At 37.5% G+C, this 24,928-nt stretch overlaps 1 pseudogene; it reads left to right on the forward strand.

The window, feature by feature from the left end:
* The first annotated feature begins 9,131 nt into the window (after window positions 1-9,131).
* On the forward strand, window positions 9,132-10,027 carry LOC103089619 (elongation factor 1-alpha 1 pseudogene; annotated as a pseudogene).
* The last annotated feature ends 14,901 nt before the right edge of the window (window positions 10,028-24,928 follow it).

The following is a 24,928-nucleotide window of genomic DNA, read 5'->3' on the forward strand; positions in this document are numbered from 1 at the left end:
AGGGACACAATAATGAAGGAACCGCCAAAAGCTAAAAAAAAAAAAAAAAAAAAAAAAAAAAAAAAAAAAAAAGTCAAGGTTTAACTCAAGTCCTATTGGGTTCAGGGAGAAGCAAGGGCTTCTTTGGTTTCCAAATCAGAATAGGCTCAAGGACAGCTGTACATTCTCCCAAATCATGCTTCAGTATTTCCAATATTAATGTTGAAAAGTTGGGATGATAGTACTAACCTGCTTGTAGGTTAGACTCGAGACAGGGAGGAGCAGTCCTTTGATTTAAAATCTGAGAGCAAATTAAGTGTTAATATAAAGGCCTGGAGGCAATGGACCAGAACTAAAATTAATTGTCTGTTATGACTCCACTTTCAAGAAACCCTTATCATTGATGTGTGAGCTTTGTTAAATGAGCTAAAAAAAAAAAGCTTAGGAGAATCACTTGTACACAGTGAATAGTCAATCAATGTTAGGTGAATTTTAATCTGGCTTTCCTCCTGACATAAGTTGAAGACCACTGATAAGGGTTCATGGTTATAGTTCTTAATTTTGTCTTTGTATAATGAAGCAGTGTAGAGGAAAGTTTGCTTATAAAGGGTTAACAGTTAACCTTTGAACAACATGGGTTTGAACTGCACAGGTCCACTTTCAGGAAGATACTTTTCAATAAATATGTACTACAGTACCACACAATCTTCAGTTGGTTGAATCCTTGGATGCAGAATCTCAGATACTGAGGGCTGACTAAAAGTTATACACTGACTTTTGACTGCACAGAGGGTCAGTGACCCTAACCCCTGTGTTGTTCAAGCATCAATGGTATTCCTCTTTCTTCTCCCTGGGACATGTGGCCCTTCAGAAGCAACTTTGGATTAATAGATGATGACATAATTTCACTATTCTGAGTTTTACAGCTCAGCTTTCTCTTATAGTAAGGTCTTGAGTGTGTAGAATGTCTTTTCCATGACAGTCTCTAAGGCAATTCACTTATACGTCCATAATCTTCTCACTACTCATAGAACATGAGAAGGAATGATGAGGGAGAAATGCAGGACCAGAAGCTCATACAGCTAATGACTAATCTGGAATAAGCACTTCCTACAGTTATCCCCCTGGACTCAGTGCCAAACAAGAGGCAAAAATGCCCAGCTTCCAGTTTCTCCCTGGAAGAGATTTGACTGCCTAATATCCCTGCATTTTCAGCTGCTGGCTGAAGGTCAGGCTTCTTACTAGCCTACATCCAGGAGCTGATAGAACAGGCAATTAATAGTCTTCCAGGAGCCCAAACAGGCATGTGGGCACTTCGTGTGCCTTCTCCAACCACCTCCAGTGATAAAACCTAGAAGGAGTTGGACCACATATCTAGTGCCCCAGCCTTTATATCTGTACCATAGGGACGTGGCTTCTAACTAGCCTATCTCTGGGAGTTGACAGGGCCCAGCATTTGCTAGTCTCCTGGGACCACAGAGAACTAAGAGGTGGCTTTAATCAATAATCATTAGTCTTCTGGGAATTTAAACAGCTGGGTGGGCACTTCCTATACCTCCTCAGCCAAGCTTGTTCAAGAGAGAGAACCAGCCCTCCAGCTAACCCACCTGTCTCTGAGAGCTGACACAACCTAGCATTCGCTAGGCCCCTGGGCGTGATCAAAAGCAAAACAACAAGTTAGGGGCTTCCCTGGTGGCGCAGTGGTTGAGGGTCCGCCTGCCGATGCAGGGGACGCGGGTTCATGCCCCACTCCAGGAGGATCCCATATGCTGCGGAGTGGCTGGGCCCGTGAGTCATGCCGCTGGGGCTGCGCGTCCGGAGGCTGTGCTCCGCAACGGGAGAGGCCACGGCAGTGAGAGGCCCACGTACTGCAAAAAAAAAAAAAAAAAAAAAAACAAGAAAAAACAAGTTAAAATAGTGTGTGGTCTGAACTCGAGTGTAAGTATTTGTAATAGATCCTCTCTCTAGCAGAGTGCAGAGTGAGTGGGTGATAAACTCCAGCTCCCAGCTTCTCCATGAGAAGAGAAGGAATTGGACCACATATCTAGCACCCTGACATTTCTAGCTGCTACTCAAGGGACTGACTTCTGTCTTACCTGTCTTGGGACACAGATGAGACTTGGCACATCCTAATTTCCTGGGGCCACTAAGAACAAAGATGGTGGTTTGAACAAGCACAGAGGTTTTTGAGACACCCAGAACCTCTGGCTGTTCTGATTGGCAAGATTCATATCTTACATGAGGCCAGTGGTGGGTAAATAACATTTTTTTTAATTTTATACAATTTTAAAAGGTTACTTTATAGTTATTACAAAATATTGGCTATATTCCCCCATGTTGTACAATAACATCCTTGAGCCTATCTTACACCCAATAGTTTGTACCTTCCACTACCCCAATAATAATGTAACAGGGAAGAACCTTTGTATTCTATTACAAGTTAAGCACTAAAGGGATGTTGCCTGTAAGCTTAAATTGTACATTATAGCCCATCTCTGGGAACCCCGCCTTCCAGTTAATGAGCTTTAACTAAAATACCTTTGTTTAGCTCACAGGAAACATCCTGACCAGGCCCACCTGTGAATGACTGCAGGAAGGGAAGAAATTAACACATCCCCTCCAGAGGCTGACCGGAATCAGGAAATGTTTGACTTTACTCGCTCCCCTTTTAGCATAAAAGAAGCCTGAATTCTAACTCAGGCAAGACGGTTTTTTGGGACATGAGTCACCCTCATCTCACTCTGCTGGCTTTTTGAATAAAGTCATTATTCTTTGCCCCAACAGTTCATCTGTTTATTGGCCTGTTGTGCAGTGAGCAGTAGGAGCATAGACTTGGTAACAAATTTTGGTACAGCCAGCCAGGAGCCTTGCTGCTCAGGGCCAGCTGGCCCTAGTTGGGGAATTTTGGGATAAGGCCCGAGAAACTGCCAGGACCACTTGTCCTGAAGATCATCCCTTCAAAATTCCCCAAAGCAGCACCGGCTGCCCTAGCACTAGGCAGTTGGAGCAAGGAATTGACTTTTGGGAGCCAACAGGCTCCACAGAGTAGGGTAAGTCGCTCCAGTGTGTACAGCCAGAAACTTTATTTCCTTCCGTTTGGGGTTTTTTCTCCAGAATAAGCCAATTTGTTTTGTATTTGAGTGGGGTATCCTGTTGGAGAGAGGAAAGAGTTGTTGGACTTCTACCTGATTTGTGAACTGGTTCGTTTGTTTCTTTGGATGCTAGCATTTGTGTGTGCAGCCTGTGTTTTGTTTGTCTTGAATTTCTGTCTCTAAAAATAGGGAATGTTTCAACTATCCCTAAAGAAAGTCCTCTGAGGTACATTTTGGATAAGTGCTCCGATCACAGCTATAAACCCACGGGTGAGAGGAAGATGATATTTTATTGTAACAATGTGTGGCCACAGTACCTGTTAGGATCTCTACAAGGGGCTTAGGCAGGTTTATCCTGCAGTGCACCATGTACTGCTATCCTTGCTGTGTTAGTTATGTCATTTATGGTCTCTTGTGTCATTGGTATATGTAAAAACCCAAGACTAAACTTGAGGGTTTATTTAGGGTTTTCTGTTTGTCCTTTGGGTTTTTTGTTTCATTTTGTTTGGTGCTGTTTCTCCATTTACAGCCAAATCAGTTTTGTGATATTTAAAATTTTTACTGATGTCAAATGGAGGAAAGGAACAGGAAAAAAAAACTTCTTGTCCAAGAGTGGGACATTCCCAGGAAGAAGAGGAAGGTGCCAGTTGTTTCCTAAAATCACCAAAAGCTACAAATAGAAATAGAAGTGTATTTTCCATAAAAGTAGAAAGGGCTTAGCCATTCTAGACAGGTGACCTTGATTTGTCCCATCTGCCAGAAACCCAATTTGAATCCAACCTCTTTTGTAACTGATGGGTTTTACAATGTTGTACCTGACTCATGGCTGAAATTTTGGAATGGGAACTATGAGGTCCCTGTGTTTGTGTGTTTGTACATGTTATAGATGTGTGGCATTGCCAAAATTAATTTGTAAAAGAGCTCTGTTTAACTGGCTTAAAGGAAATTAAGCACTTACATAAATACTCATATATAAAAGAAACTGGCCAGAATTAATCTTGGGTTCATGTGATCTAGGAAATATTCAGTATTGAATTAATATTTTGTATTAAATTTAGCTTAAGCCTGTTGTTTTGATTAATATAGTAATGTCTTTAGAGTTATCAACATTAAGTGTAATACTTTTTTTGTACCTAGGTTTACTAGAAATCAAATAAGACTTATTCCTGTTACAGTTTGTCAGCAAGAAAAGTAACAATATGACAAAGGTTTTAAGTAAATGAAATAGAGGTAAATGAGGTAAGAGTTTTAGGTAAACTCTATAGGAATAGTTATGTTTTGGGAATGTCTATCTAAAATAGTCTCTCTTATTTATATATTTTATTTTTTTAACAATAAAATTTATTGACTATCTACTAGCCTTACATCACAAGGTATTATGTCATAAGTAGGGTTTGTATATGGAGAAAAATACAATCATTAAAATAAATGCACTGTATTTCTTTATTTTGAATTTTTATTTCTCCTTTTTTTATTTATTTATTAACATCTTTATTGGAGTATAATTGCTTTACATTGTTGTGTTAGTTTCTGCTGTATAACAAAGTGAATCAGCTATATGTATACATATATCTCCATATCCCCTCCCTCTTATGTCTCCCTCCCACGGCTGCCCTAGCACTAGGCAGTTGGAGCAAGGAATTGACTTTTGGGAGCCAACAGGCTCCACAGAGTAGGGTAAGTCGCTCCAGTGTGTACAGCCAGAAACTTTATTTCCTTCCGTTTGGGGTTTTTTCTCCAGAATAAGCCAATTTGTTTTGTATTTGAGTGGGGTATCCTGTTGGAGAGAGGAAAGAGTTGTTGGACTTCTACCTGATTTGTGAACTGGTTCGTTTGTTTCTTTGGATGCTAGCATTTGTGTGTGCAGCCTGTGTTTTGTTTGTCTTGAATTTCTGTCTCTAAAAATAGGGAATGTTTCAACTATCCCTAAAGAAAGTCCTCTGAGGTACATTTTGGATAAGTGCTCCGATCACAGCTATAAACCCACGGGTGAGAGGAAGATGATATTTTATTGTAACAATGTGTGGCCACAGTACCTGTTAGGATCTCTACAAGGGGCTTAGGCAGGTTTATCCTGCAGTGCACCATGTACTGCTATCCTTGCTGTGTTAGTTATGTCATTTATGGTCTCTTGTGTCATTGGTATATGTAAAAACCCAAGACTAAACTTGAGGGTTTATTTAGGGTTTTCTGTTTGTCCTTTGGGTTTTTTGTTTCATTTTGTTTGGTGCTGTTTCTCCATTTACAGCCAAATCAGTTTTGTGATATTTAAAATTTTTACTGATGTCAAATGGAGGAAAGGAACAGGAAAAAAAAACTTCTTGTCCAAGAGTGGGACATTCCCAGGAAGAAGAGGAAGGTGCCAGTTGTTTCCTAAAATCACCAAAAGCTACAAATAGAAATAGAAGTGTATTTTCCATAAAAGTAGAAAGGGCTTAGCCATTCTAGACAGGTGACCTTGATTTGTCCCATCTGCCAGAAACCCAATTTGAATCCAACCTCTTTTGTAACTGATGGGTTTTACAATGTTGTACCTGACTCATGGCTGAAATTTTGGAATGGGAACTATGAGGTCCCTGTGTTTGTGTGTTTGTACATGTTATAGATGTGTGGCATTGCCAAAATTAATTTGTAAAAGAGCTCTGTTTAACTGGCTTAAAGGAAATTAAGCACTTACATAAATACTCATATATAAAAGAAACTGGCCAGAATTAATCTTGGGTTCATGTGATCTAGGAAATATTCAGTATTGAATTAATATTTTGTATTAAATTTAGCTTAAGCCTGTTGTTTTGATTAATATAGTAATGTCTTTAGAGTTATCAACATTAAGTGTAATACTTTTTTTGTACCTAGGTTTACTAGAAATCAAATAAGACTTATTCCTGTTACAGTTTGTCAGCAAGAAAAGTAACAATATGACAAAGGTTTTAAGTAAATGAAATAGAGGTAAATGAGGTAAGAGTTTTAGGTAAACTCTATAGGAATAGTTATGTTTTGGGAATGTCTATCTAAAATAGTCTCTCTTATTTATATATTTTATTTTTTTAACAATAAAATTTATTGACTATCTACTAGCCTTACATCACAAGGTATTATGTCATAAGTAGGGTTTGTATATGGAGAAAAATACAATCATTAAAATAAATGCACTGTATTTCTTTATTTTGAATTTTTATTTCTCCTTTTTTTATTTATTTATTAACATCTTTATTGGAGTATAATTGCTTTACATTGTTGTGTTAGTTTCTGCTGTATAACAAAGTGAATCAGCTATATGTATACATATATCTCCATATCCCCTCCCTCTTATGTCTCCCTCCCACCCTCCCTATCCCACCCCTCTAGGTGGTCACAAAGCACTGAGCTGGTCTCCCTGTGCTAAAAATAGTATCTCTAGATTTTCATAACTTTAAACTAAGTTAAATGAAGAGAATGCATTGACTCTCTGAGTCATTATAAATAGGATAAAATATTAGAACATTAATTGCTGGGCAGGTCTAAGCTTACCTACCTTTGCCTTCTTGAGGGAGGATGACTAAAGCATAAGTTGTCAATCAGGAAATGCTGGTATGACAGACAGTTTATAATTACTTGCTTCTTGGTTTTCACTAGAGATTAAAGTTTTAAGGTTAAGAATTATAAGGGAAACATTTTAGTATGCAAAGATGTAGGATGTGTGTTTTCAGCAAACAAGGTATGAGGAATGAAATGCATTTTTGTTAAAGGGGAAAAGGTGTTCTGTCCTAGAGCTGGTTGTTTCTGAATGGAAAAGAAAGTGAGGAACAGACTAATATGGATATAATATGGATACAGAAAATTGTGGAAGTTTTGTGGAGGAGGAAAACTGAAAGAGTTGTGTGTGTGGTCAGGATTGGCTAAGATAAGATTGAACTTAATTTAGAAAATGAATTTTAAACTAGAAAATGAATTTTAAAGGTAAAGTGGTACAAAACCTGAATTTGGTTCTCTAAGAGGACAAAGTTTTCTTCAAATATTGAACTGCTTTTGGTAATTGTGAATTTCTTTAAGTGATCTGTACTTGCCATTGATCTTTTATTATCACTGGTTAAAACTTTTTGATATTTTTGACAAATTTCCCAAAGATCAAATTCTAAATGAAGTTCATTCAACCTCTAGCTAAATTTGAGGTTTTCCAAAGGGTCCCTGGAACACCTCAGATTGTTTTCTTTCTATTGCTGAGAGGAATATTAAACTAATTAGGCTTATTTGGTATATTAAATTATGTGGGAAGCATTATCAAATAAGTGGTAATAAAATTTCTTAGATTGTATCATATGGGTAAACATTAATATACACATTCTAGAAACTATATGGAACTCCTGGGCTTCCCTGGTGGCACAGTGGTTAAGAATCCACCTGCCAAGGCAGGGGACATGAGTTCGAGCCCTGGTCCGGGAAGATCCCACATGCCACAGAGCAACTAAGCCCATGGGCCACAACTACTGAGCCTGCGCTCTAGCCTGAGAGCCACAGCTGAGCCCGCACGCCTAGAGCCTGTGCTCTGCAACAAGAGAAGCCATGGCAATGAGAAGCCCATACACTACAACGAAGGTTAGCTCCCGCTTGCCACAACTAAAGAAAGCCTGCACGCAGCAAAGACCCAACACAGCCAAAAATAAAATAAATTAATTAAAATTTATTTTAAAAGACTATATGGAACTCCTAAAATGCTGATGTATCCTGGTAAATGATCAGTCATAATTTTAGTAATTATCTTAAAATGTTTTATGTCACAGCAGTGACCAAGTTTCTTTTCAATTGCATTGCAATCCTGGTTGGTTGATGCCAAAGCAAAAAGGCATCCTTTTAATGGTTAGAGATGATCAATTGGTATTCATGGGTAAAACCCATGGCTTTTGAATAACTCTATAACTATTTGTGAAGAAGTGGGGAAGAACGATGAAATCCTTTGTGTGCCAGCATGTGTGCTATTACATCAGAGAAAATAAGAAAATGGAATGAGACTGAGGGTATGTTGCTTCAAATCTTAACTCCTCCGGCTGAGCTCAGGACTTCCCCTCCTTCTAGGGATCAATTAGAAAATCCTGTGTTAGTTTCTGGGGCACAGGGAATTGGTCTGGTATCACAATTTGAGACCTGATAGGGCACCCAATTTGGGCCAGGAGCCACTCCCAGGGCAAGGTAATTTCCATTGCAGTTATCTCACATAGGGGGCTAAATGCAAATAATCAGCTAGATGGGTTTCTCAGGCGTTTTAATTGGAAAGATTGCAACCCTCCTTTATAGGGAGGATCCTCTACACCTGAAGCCCACTTGGCAGTACCCAGCTGAACCAAATTAGGACCCCAATGAGGGAAGAATGTCCTTATTAGAGTACTACTTATTAGTGCATCTTGGCAGGGCTTTGAAAAGGGGAACCAAAGCAAAAGAGTTTGAACAAAATTCAAGAGACTCAAAATAAAAATCCTTTCCAAAAATTCAGAGAGGTCTTATCAGGCTTACAGACATCATCTTAATGCAGATCCTGAAGCTCCCTAAAATATTAGAATGGTAAATTTGACCTTTATTTTGGGCAAAGTGCCTCAGATATCAGGTGAAAGTTGCAAAAATTAGACGGTGCACTTGGAATAAATCCTTATCAATTGGTAGATGTTGCTTTTAAAGTGTTCAACAGGGAGCAACAATAGAAGAAAGAGACGCAAAATGAAACACCACTTTTTGGCAGTGGTATTGGATTCCTGGAAGCTGAGTAACTGAAGAGAGGTAAGCCACTATTGGGGAAGGAACAATGTGCTTCTGTAAGGAGGAAGAACATTGGAGAACAGATTGCCCTAGACTGAAACATAAGAAGAAAAGAAAAGAAAAGAACCTCTCATATGGTAGAAAGAGGAAGATTCTGAAGAATGAAGAGGGCCTGGGGCTCCCTTGGACTCGAGGCAACTAATTCCCCACAGGAGCCCCCAGTAAAATTGACAGTGGAGAATGAGCTGATTAACTTTTTGATAAACTTCACCCTGAAGTTTTTCACCAGAACAGCTTGACAGAGTCCCACCAGAACACACTTTAAGCCTACAGATGGTGTTCATGAAAACTCCAGGAAAGGGAACAGAGCTCTCCCCCACCATCAAGGTCTACAAAAGGGTAAGACCAGAAGTGTGTGTTAACAGCAGCCCAGGGAAGGCCAAAAACACATGGCCAATAGTAATCCCATTAAAAAGGGGTGCTGGGACACCTAATCTAAAACAACATCCTCTGAGGCAAGAGGAGCACTTCTCCCACAGATTGACTTGTCACTACCAACCAGTGTATTCCTAGCCAGTGTATTCCTTGTGTCTGCCCCTCCAGGACGTCTACAAAATTGGTGGTATTGGTACTGTCCCTGTGGGTTGAGTGGAGACTGGTATTCTCAAACCTGGCATGGTGATCACCTTTGCTCCATTCAATATTACAACTGAACTAAAGTCTGTTGAAATGTACCATGAAGCTTTGAGTAAAGCCCTTCCTGGGGACAATGTGGGCTTCAATGTCAAGGACATATCTGTCAAAGATATTCGTTGTGGCAATGTGGCTGGTGACAGCAAAAATGACCACTGATGGAAGCAGCTGGCTGCACAGCTCAAGAGATTACTTGAACCATCCAGGCCAAATCAGTGCTGGATATGCACCTGTGCTGGGTTGTCACACAGCTCACATTGCTTGCAAGTTTGCTGAGCTGAAGAAGATTGATTGTTATGGGGAAAAGCTGGAAGATGGCCCCAAATTCTCAAAAACTGGTGATGCTGCCATTGTTGATATGGTTCCTGGCAAGCCCATGTGTGTTGAGAGCTTCTCTGACTGTCCTCCTCTGGGCCATTTTTGCAGTTCATGACATGAGCCAGACAGTTGCTGTGGGTGTGAAAGCAGTGGACAAGAAGGCAGCTGAAGCTGGCAAGGTCACCAAGTCTTCCAAGAAATCTCAGAAGTCTAAATGAATATTATCCCCAATACTTGCCACCCCAGTCTTAATCAGTGGTGGAAGAATGGTCTCAGAACTGTTTGTTTTGATTGGTCATTTAAGTTTAATAGTAAAAGACTGGTTAATTATAACAATGCATCATAAAATCTTCAGAAGGAAAAGAGAATGTTTTGGGGACCATTTGTTTTGTGTGTGGCAAAGTTATTAGTTTTTAAAATCAGTACTTAATTGGTTAAAGCCCTCCTTAAGGAAATTATCCCCTGATTTGGATTAAGGCATTGGAACTACATTCATCCTGGAGCCCACAGTCAACAGGAAAAAACAAGAAAATGAATAGTAACTTAACTTGGGATAAGGCCTTGCCAGTTGCTCTGATATTGATCAGTGTCTCCTTCTAAGAAGCAAGCTTAAATTAAGCCCTTTTGAAATATTGCATGGTAGGCCATTCCAGGTGTCTGCCCAGGTGAGAGAATCTATAAGTGCTCTAAAAGAACTAGCAGTTGCCAAATACATTAAAACTTTGGGCACTATACTAACCTCTGTTCATGAGTTTGCCTCCAGCAAGTCTGCATATCCAACTGAAGTAGATGTTAATTTCAGTGCAGCTGGAAAAGCGTTAATCAATTTGTTTAACTTTGTCCAAAAAATTACAACAGGAATTTAGTGTACGTATTGAGAACTGGAACCAACACCCCAAGTTCAATTACAAATTAGACAGAGTGCTAAGGGGTTTCATCAGGTTCAAATAGTTGTAGCTAAAAAAAGACTGACTAAAGATTATAAGGAATATTTGTCACCTCCATTCAGCAGGAAGTAGCCAGAGTGGTCTTTGTCCCTTTTCCCACAAGATTGTGGAATGGACATTGACAGTGCAGAATTGTAACAGGGAAGAATCTTTGTATTCTATTACAAGTTAATCACTAAAGGGATGTTGCATGTAAGCTTAAATATACATAATGGCCCATCTCTGGAACCCTGCCTTCCAGGTAATGAGCATTAAGCTAAGCTACTTTTGTTTAGCTCACAGGAAATATCCTGACCAAGCCCACCTGTGAATGACTGCAGGAACACATCCCCTCTGGAGGCTGACCAGAATCAGGAAATATTTTACTTGATTCCATCCCCTTTCAGAAGAAGCCTGAATTCCTGAATTCTAACTCAGGCCAGATGTATTTTTGGGACGTGAGTCCACTATCTTCTTGGTCGGCTGGCTTTCTAAATAAAGTCATTATTCCTTGCCCCAACAACACATCTCTTGATTTACTGACCTGTTGTGAAGCAAGCAGTACGAGCTTGCACTCAGTAACAATAACTTTTAATTCTACTATAAAAGATAAAAGTATTAAAAACAATTATAAATTATGTTAATGATACATATCAATAGTGTATAATGAGTGAGGAGGAGAGATAAAGCTGAGACTTTTTGTATGCAAGTGAAGTTGTTATCAACTTACTTTAAGTTATTATCAGCTTAAAGTAGACTATTATAGCTCTAAGATATTTTAGGTAAGCCCCTATGTAACCACAAAGAGAATACCTATAGAAGTTACACAAAATAAAAAAAAGAAAATCAAAATCTATCAATATCAAAAAAAAAAAATCCAATGGGAAGACAAAGGAAGATAGAAAGAGAGAAAAAGAGGGACAAAAGAATCACAAGACAAACAGAAAACAGCTAACAAAATGGCAATAGTAAATCCTTTCCTATTAATAATTACGTTAGATGTAAATGGACTAAATTCCCCAATAAGGAGAGTTACTGAATGGATTAAATAAGAAAGATCCAACTTTATGCCATCTGCAAGAAACTCACTTTAGATTTAAGGATACACATAGGCTGAAAATGAAGGAATGGAAAAAGATATTAGTCACTCCTGCTTTGTTTCCTTTTTATTATGAGACACAGACTTTAAATCAAAAACTGTTTCTAGAGATAAAGATGTTATATAATAAAAGGGTCAATTCAACTGGAAGATATAACAATTCCAAATACATACGTGCTCTGATGTTGAGTGTGTAAGTACACTGACAAACTGAAAGGAGAAATTGACAATAAAATAATAGGAGATGTCAGTAAACCCACTTTCAATAATAAATAGAACATCCAGACAAAAAGTCAATAAAGAGCAGAATTGACCAATGCTGCAGACCAAATGGACCTAACGGACATATACAGAACTTATCATACAACAGCAGAAGAATACATTTAAAGTGCACATGGAACATACACTAGGATAGGTCACACATTAGATCACAAAATAAATCTTAACAAATTTAAGAATATTAAAATCATACCATGGATCATTTCCTACCACAATGGAATAAAACTAGAAATCAATAGCAGCAAGAAAATGGGAAAATTCACAAATATGTGGAAACTAAATAACACACTATTTAACAACCACTGGGTAAAAGAGGAAAGCAAAAGGGAATTTTAAAAAATATCTGAAGACAAAAGAAAATGAAAACACAACTTACCAAAACCTACAGGATGCAGCAGAAGCAGTACCAAAAGGGACTTCTATAGTAATAAAGGCCTACATTAAAAAAGATCTCAAATAATCTAACTTTATACCTTAAGGAATTATAAAAAGAACAAAATAAACCCAAATTTAAAATAAGGAAGGAAATAATAAAGATTTAGCAGAATTTTTTTAAACTAGAAAAACAATAGAAAAAGTCAACAAAACTTTGATTCTCTGAGTATTGATATTCATTGGACAGTTAGATGAAAATGAACTGCAAATTATTAATGAGTCACAAATAAGACCTATTTCTTGAAAATGGAATAAACATCAACTGATACTCCTATAATAACTATTACACTATTAAAAGAGGTAAGGCCCCTGAAAAAAAAATTTTGGAAGAGATGGATTTTAGAAAAAAATGAACAATAATGACAAACGCTTAGCTAGATTAAATTAGAAAAAGAGAAAAGACTCAAAATCAATTGGAAATGACAAAAGAGACATTACAATGGATGCCTCCAAATTTAAAAATATCATAAGGAACTATTATGAACAATTATATGCCACCAAATTGGATAAACTACAATAAATTGATAAATTCCAAAAAATGTACAACCTAACAAGAATGAGTCAAGAAGAAATAGAAAGCCTGAACAGACCAATAAAAATATAAGGAGATTGAAGTAGTAATCAAAAGCTTCCCAAAAAAGAATAGCCCAGGCCCAGTTGGCTTCACTGCTGAATTCTATCAAATATTCAAAGAAGACTTAATGCTAATTGTTCTTAAATTCTTCAAAAAAATAAAAGTAAAAGGAATACTTCCAAATTTATTTTATGAGGTCAGCATTGCCCTGACACTAAAGCCAAAGATATGACAAGAAGAGAAAACTATAAACCAACGTCTCTGATGAATATAGATGCAAAAATCCTCAATACAATACTACCAAACTGAATTCAACTCATCAAGTAGATTACACACCATGACCAGGTGAGGTTTATTCCTGAGATGAAATGTTGGTTTAACATATGAAAATCAATCAATATGATATACCATATTATCCGAATAAAGAATAAAAATCACACAATTATCTCAATAGAAGCAGAAAATAGTTTGTTCAACATACATGCACAATAAAAATTCTAAACAAAATAAGAATAGAAGGAACTTTCATTAACAAAATGAAAGCCATTTAGAAAAGCCCACAGCTAGCATCCTAATCAATGGAGAAAAACTGAAAAGCTTTTCCCCTAAGATTGAGTACAGGGCAAGAATTTCCACTTTGCCATTTCTATTTAATATAGTACTGAAGTACTAGTAAGAGCTAGACAAGAAAAATAAATAAAAGGCCTTCAAATCAGAAAGGAAGAAATAAAATTATCTTTCTTTGTAGATGACATGATCCTATATGTGGAAAACCCTAAAGAGTCCATAAACAAAAACTGTTACAAGAAATAAATGAATTCAGTAAAATTGCAGGATACAAAAATCAACATATAAAATCAGTTGTATTTTTTCATGCCAACAATGACTAATCTGAAAAGGAAATAAAGAAAACAATCCCATATACAATAGCATCAAAAAGAATAAAACACCTAGGAATAAAATTACCTAAGGAAGTGAAAGATCTGTACACTGAAAACTATAAAACATTAATGAAAGAAATTGAACCAGACACAAATAAATGGAAAAATATCCTGTGTTCATGAATTGAAAGAGTTAATATTGTTAAAATGTCCATACTATCCAAAAAGACCTAGAGACTCATTGTAATCCCTAACAAAATTCCAAAGGTGTTTTCACAGAAATAGAAAAAAACAATTTAAAAATTGGTATAGAACCACAAAAGGCCCTGAATAACAAAAGCAATCTTGAGAAAGAAAAACGAAGTTGAAGACATCACACTTTCTGATCTCAAATTATATTACAAAGCTATAGTAATCAAAACAGTGTGGTACTAGCATAAAAACAGGCATGTAGACCAATGGAACAGAACAAAGAGTCCAGAAATAAACCCAAGTACATATGCTCAATTAATTTTTGACAAAGTTGCCCAGAACACACAATGGAGAAAGGATAATCTCTTCAATGAATGTTATTGGGAAAACTGTATATCCACATGCAAAAGACAGAAACTGGGCCCTTTCTTATACCATACACAAAAAACCAACTCAAAATGGATTAAAGACTTAAATATGTGACTTGAAAGTAATAAAAGCACTAAGAAGGAAGTTTATAGAGATAACCACCTACATTTACAAAGAAGAAGATTTCAAATAAACAACCTAAGTTTACCCTCAAGGAACTAGAAAAAAAGAACAAAGCCCAAAGTTAGCAGAAGGAAGAAAATAATAAAGATTAGAAATAAATAAGAAATAGAGAATATTAAAAATTGACAATCTAAAATATGATACAAATGAACTTATTTACAAAATAGAAACAGACTCACAGACATAGAAAACAAAATTATGGTTACCAAAGGGGAAAGGGTGGGGAGTTTGTGATTAGGAGATACAAACTACCATATATAAAACAGATAAACAACAAAGTCCTAGTGTATAACACAGGGAACTACATTCAATATCTTGTAATAACCTATAATGGAAAATAAAATGAAAAAGAATACATATATATAAATCACTTTTGCTGTATACCAGAAACACAACATTGTAAATCAACTATACTTCAATTTAAAAAAAGAAAATGTAGTATAATATATACATAAATAGAATATTATTCAGCCTTAATAAAAGCAGGAAATCCTGCCATTTGCCACACCATGGATGAACCTGGAGGACATTATCCTAAGTGAAATAAGCTAGACACAGAAATACAAATACTATATAATACCACTTATATGAAGGATCTAAACTAGTCAAACTTATGGAAGCAGAGAATAGAATGCTGGTTTCCAGGATCTGGTGGAAAGATGGAAATGGGGAGATGTTAGTCAAAGTGTGTAAAGCTTCAGTTATGCAAAATGAATGATTCTTAGAGATCTACTGTACAACGTGGTGCCTAGAGTTAATACTGTATTGTATACTTAAAAATTGGCTAAGTGGTAGATTTTATTTTAGGTGTTTCAAAATAATAACAACAATAATGGTGGTGGTGGTGATGGTGGTAGTAATAGTAGTAGGTAAAGAAGGCAAGATGAAACTTTTGTAGGTGATGGATATGTTTATTGACATAGATTGTGATGATGGTTTCACAGATGTATCTCCAAACACATGAAATTGTGTACATTAAGTATAGCTATTTGTATGTCAATCATACTTTAATAAAGTGGTTAGAAAGGAATAAAAGAAAAGGGAAAAAGGAAAACTATGAGAATTTGTTACTAGCAGACCTGCACTTCAAGAAATGCTAAAATATGTTCTTCAGACTGAAGGAAAATGACACCAGGTTGAAACAGAAACACTCAGAATAGAATGAAGATTATTGAAAATTATGTCTCTGGATAAATAGAAAAGATAATTTTTTTCTTTGCTATTTACGTTTTTTATGAGTCACACACTAATTATAGCAAAAGTTATAATGTTCACTTGTGGGATTTATTATCTATTTATAAGTAATAAATATAACAATTGTAATATCAATGAGGGGTGATGTCAAGCATATGAACTTATACAGTTGCAGGGTTTCCATTTTTTTACATTAAAAGATATAACACTAGCCATAAGTGTATTATAAAATGTTTAGAATGTATATTATAATGCATAGAGAAACCTTTGGATATTTAAAATAAAAAACCAAAGGTAAATTAAGTGATGCTAGAAAATATTCAAATAATTTAATAAAGGAAGGGAAGGAGGAAGAGAGGGAAAAAACAGAGGAGACATGTAGAAAAGAAATAATAAGATTGTAAGAAGATGTCCAACCATATAAATAACACCATTAAATATTAATGGATAATAAATTTGTATACTTTTAAGACACTAGTTTTGTGCTAATTTGTTAGAGTAGCAATAGGAAAGAAATACAACTTATATCAATGAACAAATTTAAATTGGTAAAAATATTCTCCCCACAAAGGAAAGTTCAGGCCCAGATGACTTCACTGGTGGATTATATCAAATATTTAAGTAAGAAATATTAACAATCCTACACAAATATTAGAAAGTAGGGGGGATGGTAACACTTACCAACCCATTTCATGAGGTATTACTCTGATACCACATCACAAGATTATAGAACTACAGAACAATATCCTTGATGACCAGAGATGCAAAATTCCAATAACAATTTAGTAAATTGTATCCAATAATATATAAAAAGCATAATTAATTATGGCCAAATGGAATCTATGGCAAGAATTTAAGTTTAGCTAGTTCAAGATGGCACCATAGGAAGATCCTGAAACTCCCTTCTCACTCACACACTGAGTCTACAGCTACATATGGAACAATTTCTTCCTAAAAGGACAAAGTCTGGCTGAGTGATGACTACACATTGGGCAAAGGAAAAGAAAACCACATCAAAACAGGTAGGAGGAGTGTTCTTGTCCCTGTGGTGAGCCACAGCCACCCACGCCTCTGCAGGAGACCCTCAAACACTAGCAGTCTGAGCCGTGTGGATGAAAGGCTCTTGGTGCTACAGCCAGGAGTCAGTGCTGTGCCTCTGAGGTGGGAGAGCCAACTTCAGGACACTGGTCCACAAGAGACCCCCCAGCTCCACATAATATCAAATGGCAAAAATCTCCCAGAGACCTCCATCTCAATACCAACACCCAGCTTCACTCAACGACCAGCAAGCTACAGTGCTGGACACCCTATGCCAAACAATTAGAAACACAGGAACACAACCCCACCCATTAGCAGAGAGGCTGCCTAAAATCATAATAAGTCCACAGACATCCCAAAACACACCACCAGACATGGACCTGCCCACCAGAAAGACAAGATCCATCCTCATCCACCAGAACACAGGTACTACTCCCCTCCACCAGGAAGCCTACACAACCCACTGAACCAACTTTAGTCACTGGGGACAGACACAGAAAACAATGGGAATTACGAACCTGCAGGCTGCAAAAAGGAGACCCCAAACACAGTAAGATAAGTAAAATGAGAAGACAGAAAAACACACAGCAGATGAAGGAGCAAGATAAAAACCCACCAGACCTAACAAATGAAGAGGAAAGAGGTAGTCTACCTGAAAAAAAATTCAGAATAATGATAGTAAAGATGATCCAAAATCTTGGAAATAGAATAGACAAAATGCAAGAAACATTTAACAAGGACCTAGAAGAACTAAAGATGAAACAAGCAACGATGAACAACACAATAAATGAAATTAAAAATACTCTAGATGGGATCAATAGCAGAATAACTGAGGCAGAAGAACGGATAAGTGACCTGGAAGATAAAATAGTGGAAATAACTACTGCAGAGCAGAATAACAAAAAAAGAACGAAAAGAACTGAGGACAGTCTCAGAGACTTCTGGGACAATGTTAAATGCACCAACATTCGAATTATAGGGGTTCCAGAAGAAGAAGAGAAAAAGAAAGAACTGAGAAAATATTTGAAGAGATTATAGTTGAAAACTTCCCTAATATGGGAAAGGAAATAGTTAATCAATTCCAGGAAGCACAGAGAGTCCCATATAGGATAAATCCAAGGAGAAACACGCCAAGACACATATTAATCAAACTGTCAAAAATTAAATACAAAGAAAATATATTAAAAGCAGCAAAGGAGAAACAACAAATAACACACAAGGGAATCCCCATAAGGTTAACAGCTGATCTTTCAGCAGAAACTCTGCAAGACAAAAGGGACTGGCAGGACATATTTAAAGTGATGAAGCAGAAAAACCTACAGCCAAGATTACTCTGCCCAGCAAGGATCTTATTCAGATATGATGGAGAAATTAAAACCTTTACAGACAAGCAAAAGCTGAGAGAGTTCAGCACCACCAAACCAGCTTTACAACAAATGCTAAAGGAACTTCTCTAGGCAAGAAACACAAGAGAAGGAAAATACCTACAATAACAAACCCAAAACAATTAAGAAAATGGGAATAGGAACATGCATATCAATAATTACCTTAAATGCAAATGGATTAAACGCTCCCACCAAAAGACACAGACTGGCTGAATGGACACAAAAACAAGACCCATATATATGCTGTCTACAAGAGACCCACTTCAGACCTAGAGACACATACAGACTGAAAGTAAGGGGATGGAAAAAGATATTCCATGCAAATGGAAACAAAAAGAAAGCTGGAGTAGCCATTCTCATATCAGAGAAAATAGACTTTAAAATAAAGACTACTAGAAGAGACAAAGAAGGACACTACATAATGATCAAGGGATCGATCCAAGAAGAAGATATAACAATTGTAAATATTTATGCAGCCAACATAGGAGCACCTCAATACATAAGGCAAATACTAACAGCCATAAAAGGGGAAATCCACAGTAACACATTCATAGTAGGGGACTTCAACACCCCACTTTCACCAATGGACAGATCATCCAAAATAAAAACAAATAAGGAAACACAAGCTTTAAATGATACATTAAACAAGATGGACCTAATATGTATAGGACATTCCATACAAAAACAACGAAATAAATATTTTTCTCAAGTGATGATGGAACATTCTCCAGGATAGATCATACCTTAGGTCACAAATCAAGCCTTGGTAAATTTAAGAAAATTGAAATTGTATGAAGTATCTTTTCTGACCACAACACTATGAGACTAGATATCAATTACAGGAAAAGATCTGTGAAAAATACAAACACATGGAGGCTAAACAATACAGTACTTAATAACGAAGTGATCACTGAAGAAATCAAAGAGGAAATAATACCTAGAAGCAAATGACAATGGAGACATGACGACCCAAAATCTATGGGATGCAGCAAAAGCAGTTCTAAGAGGGAAGTTTATAGCAATACAATCCTACCTTAAGAAACAGGAAACTTCTTGAATAAACAACATAACCTTGCACCTAAAGCAATTAGAGAAAGAAGAGCAAAAAAACAACAAAGGTAGCGGAAGGAAAGAAATCATAAAGATTGGATCAGAAATAAATGAAAACGAAATGAAGGCAACAATAGCAAAGATCAATAAAAGTAAAAGCTGGTTGTTTGAGAAGATAAACAAAATTGATAAACCATTAGCCAGACTCATCAAGAAAAGAAGCGATAAGACTCAAATCAATATAATTAGAAATGAAAAAGGAGAAGTAACACCTGACACTGCAGAAATACAAAAGATCATGAGAGATTACTACAAGCAACTCTATGCCAATAAAATGGACAACATGGAAGAAATGGACAAATTCTTAGAAATGTACAACCTGCCAAGACCAAATCAGGAAGAAATAGAAAATATGACCAGACCAATCACAAGCACTGAAATTGAAACTGTGATTAAAAATCTTCCAACAAACAAAAGCCCAGGATCAGATGGCTTCACAGGCGAATTCTATCAAACATTTAGAGAAGAGCTAACACCTATCCTTCTCAAGCTCTTCCAAAATATAGCAGAGGGAGGAACACTCCCAAACTCATTCTACAAGGCCACCATCACCCTGATACCAAAACCAGACATGGATGTCACAAAGAAAGAAAACTACAGGCCAATATCACTGATGAACATAGATGCAAAAATCCTCAACAAAATACTAGCAAACGGAATCCAACAGCACATTAAAAGGATCATACACCATGAACAAGTGGGGTTTATTCCAGGAATGCAAGGATTCTTCAATATACGCAAATCAATCAATGTGATACACCATATTAAAAAATTGAAGGAGAAAAACCATATGGTCATTTCAATAGATGCAGAGAAAGCTTTCAACAAAATTCAACACCCATTTATGATAAAAACCCTGCAGAAAGTAGGCATAGAGGGAACTTTCCTCAACATAATAAAGGCCATATATGACAAACACACAGCCAACATCATCCTCATTGGTGAAAAACTGAAAGCATTTCCACTAAGATCAGGAATAATTCAAGGTTGCTCACTCTCACCACTCTTATTCAACATAGTTTTGGAAGTTTTAGCCACAGCAGGCAGAGAAGAAAAGGAAATAAAAGGAATTCAAATCGGAAAAGAAGAAGTAAAGCTGTCACTGTTTGCAGATGACATGATACTATACATAGAGAATCCTAAAGATGCCACCAGAAAACTACTAGAGCTAATCAATGAATTTGGTAAAGTAGCAGGATAGAAAAGTAATGCACAGAAATCTCTGGCATTCCTATACACTAATGATGAAAAATCTGAAAGTGAAATCAAGAAAACACTCCCATTTACCACTGCAACAAAAAGAATAAAATATCTAGGAATAAAACTACCTAAGGAGACAAAAGACCTGTATGCAGAAAATTAAAAGACATGGATGAAAGTAATTAAAGATGATACAAATAGATGGATAGATATACCAGGTTCTTGGAGTGGAGGAATCAACACTGTGAAAATTACTCTACTACCCAAAGCAATCTACAGATTCAAAGCAATCCCTATCAAACTACCACTGGCATTTTTCACAGAACTAGAACAAAAAATTTCACAATTTGTATGGAAACACAAAAGACCCCGAATAGCCAAAGCAATGTTGAGAATGAAAATCGGAGCTGGAGGAATCAGGCTCCCTGACTTCAGACTATACTACAAAGCTACAGTAATCAAGAGAGTATGGTATTGGCACAAAAACAGAAATATGGATCAATGGAACAGGATAGAAAGCCCAGAGATAAACCCATGCACATATGGTCACCTTATCTTTGATAAAGGAGGCAGCAATATACAGTGGAGTAAGAACAGCCTCTTCAATAAGTGCTGCTGGGAAAACTTGACAGGTACATGTAAAAGTATGAGATTAGAACACTCCCTAACACCATACACAAAAATAAACTCAAAATGGATTAAAGACCTAAATATAAGGCCAGAAACTATCAAACTCTTAGAGGAAAATGTAGGCAGAAAACTCTATGGCATAAATCACAGCAAGATCCTTTTTGACCCACCTCCTAGAGAAATGGAAATAAAAACAAAAATAAACAAATGGGACCTAATGAAACTTCAAAGCTTTTGCACAGCAAAGGAAACCGTAAACAAGACAAAAAGACAGCCCTCAGAATGGGAGAAAATATTTGCCAATGAGACAACTGATAAAGGATTAATCTCCAAAATTTACAAGCAGCTCATGCTGCTCAATAACAAAAAAACAAACAACCCAATCCAAAAATGGGCAGAAGACCTAAATACACATTTCTCCAAAGAAAATATACATATTGCCAACAAACCCTTGAAAGATTGCTCAACATCATTAATCATTAGAGAAATGCAAATCAAAACTACAGTGATATATAATCTCACACAAGTCAGAATGGCCATCATCAAAACGTCTAGAAACAGTAAATGCTGGAGAGGGTGTAGAGAAAAGGGAACACTCTTGCACTGCTGGTGGGAATGTGAACTGGTACAGCCTCTATGGAGAACAGTATGGAGGTTCCTTAAAAAACTGCAAATAGAACTACAATATGACCCAGCAATCCCACTACTGGGCATATACCCTGAGAATACCATAATTCGAAAAGAGTCATGTACCAAAATGTTCAGTGCAGCTCTATTTACAATAGCCAGGAGATGGAAACAACCTACGTGTCCATCATCAGATGAATGGATAAACAAGATGTGGCACATATATACAATGGAATATTACTCAGCCATAAAAAGAAACGAAATTGAGTTATTTGTAGTGAGGTGGAAGGACCTAGAGTCTGTCATACAGAGTGAAATAAGTCAGAAAGAGAAAGACAAATACTGTATGCTAACACATATGTATGGAATCTAAAAAAAAAAAAAAAAGTCATGAAGTACCTAGGGGTAAGATAGGAATAAAGACACAGTCCTACTAGAGAATGGACTTCAGGATATGGGGAGAGGGAAGGGTAAGCTGTGACAAAGTGAGAGAATGGCATGGGCATATATACACTACCAAACGTAAAATAGCTAGCTAGTGGGAAGCCGCCGCATAGCACAGGGAGATCAGCTCGGTGCTTTGTGACCACTTAGAGGAATGGTATAGGGAGGGTGGGAGGGAGGGAGACGCAAGAGGGAAGAGATATGGGAACATATGTATACGTATAACTTATTCACTTTGTTATAAAGCAGAAACTAACACACCATTGTAAAGCAATTATACTCCAATAAAGATGTAAAACAAAAATTGAATCAACAGAGCACAGGTAGGATAGGCTGGGACACAATCTTGCCATAAATCCCTCCCCTGGTATAGCAATCCACAACTGGAAGGGAACTGAAATCCCAGAGCTTCCCTCTGAAGAGCAGAGGGTTCAGACCCCACATTAGGCACCCCAAATTTTAAGATGTGCACCTAAGAGACAAGCCCCCCAATCTTCTGAATTTGAAAAGCAACAGGGCTCACATACTGAGACCCAGAAGACAGTAGCAATCTGCGAAACACATCTTAAAGGACTCATGCACTCAGACTCATCTGCCCCACAGCCCAACTCAGAGGCAGCCGATAGTGCCTAACCTTAAAGTGAAAGAGACTCACCTACTCATATTGAAACCTCGGCCTGAGGGGCAGGCATTTAATTTAACACACACATCTAGGAGCCTGCTGGAAAACTCTCCTGGGATTTAGATTGGTGGGTGACATCTTTGTGCTCTCCCTTTACCACGTTTCAGACTTCATATGCATCTCATATCCCAATTTTTGGCAGCTGACACCCAGGGAATGTTTCTTCATTGCCTGGCTCTGGAGGCCAGGGGAATTATCTTTTCTGGTACCATGAGAGTGTAATAATTTGTGTCACCCACAAAGAAGTTCATACTCTTATTTAGCACCCCAGCTTTTGTGATTATTGCCTGGCTCTGGTGGCCAGTGGGGCTTATGCTCCTGGGTCCCACTCTACTATAACCAATGGAAAAAGAGTTCATAAACAACTACCTCCTCCAGGGCATAGCAAGAGACAATAAACCCAAGAGCTTGGTCTTTCTGTGAAAGAGGCCTATTAGCCAATCATCATAACTGACCTGAGGGACAGGGTTCTAATTAAACATGCATCTAGAGGCTGACTGTAGTCCTTTCCAGAGACCTTGGAGGGCAGGCACTATCTTCACACTCACCCTCTGCCATGCTCTAGAGCACTGGTGTCTCTTGGAGGGGAGCTTTACATATGTCTGGTTCCTGGATCTTATGGTTGATGCCCAGAGGATAACCCCTGATTGCTTGGCACTGGTGGCCAGAATGGTTTGCATTCCTGAGTCCCACAGGACTGTAGCAATCAGAGGGACAGTTCTCAGCAGGCTACCACCCCAGGACATTGCACAGACAGCAGAATTAGACACACATACTCCCCCTGTCTTTCTGTGAAGGAGGCCACTTTACTTGTCCTAGAGCTCCAGACTGAGGATCAAGCTTCAGGTTTGGCCACACTTAGTGGCCTACAGAACTGCTCTCAAGGAACATAGAGTGTGGATGCCATCTTGGAACTCTCCCTTTGCCTTATTTCAGTTCACTGATATCTCCCAGAAAGCAGCTTATCCACTCATCTGGAGCCACAGTTTTTGTGACTGCTGCCCAGGAGACACCTCTAGATTGCCTGGTTTTGGTAGCCAGTGAGGCTAATGCTTGCAGCCCCTCATGACTGTGGATATAGATATAGATAAAGATATAGATATAGATATAGATATACTTTTAAAAGCTACTGCCTGAGGGTCTGTCTTCCAGTCACCCTGAATCCTGATGCTGAGATCCTCCCCTTTGTGACACTAACAAGTATTGACACATCCTCAACTACTGGGAGCTGTTACAAATATAATGGACTGATTGGATAAGTACAGATGGTTGAGAGATGAAAAAAGGCTGGGGCAGGAATGAATGAAAAGTTTCATTTCCTACATGAAGCCACTCCTTCAAGAATGGGAGAGGTGGTTGTTTCATCTACTGTAGAGCAACCAACACAGAGAGTCAAGCAAAATGAAGAAACAGAAAAAATATTCCAAATGCATGCACAAAAGGAAACCTCAGAAAAAAATAACTTAATGAAACAGATATAAAATTTACCTGATAAACAGTTCAAAGTAATGGTCATAAAAAATACTGGACTGGGTAGAAGAATGGATGAACACAGCGAGAACTTCAACAAGGAGGTGCAAAATTTAAGAAAGTACCAAATAAAAATCACAGAGCTGAAGAATACAACTGAAATGAAAAATACACTAGAGAGGTCCAAGAGAAGACTAGATGAAGCAGAAGCATCAGTCTACTCAAAGACAAGGCAAGGGAACTCAACCAATCAGAGTAGCAGAAAATTTTTTTAAAAAGTTTTAAATATGAAGACAGCTTAAGGAACTTAAAGAACAACATAAAGCAGACTAACATTCACATTATAGGGCCCCCAGAAGGAGAAGCAAAAGAGAGGGAAAGATGCAGAAATCTTATTTGAA

Source organism: Lipotes vexillifer, unplaced genomic scaffold (genome assembly GCF_000442215.2).
Source record: "Lipotes vexillifer unplaced genomic scaffold, Lipotes_vexillifer_v1.1 scaffold682, whole genome shotgun sequence".
Classification (NCBI taxonomy): Eukaryota; Metazoa; Chordata; class Mammalia; order Artiodactyla; family Lipotidae; genus Lipotes; species Lipotes vexillifer.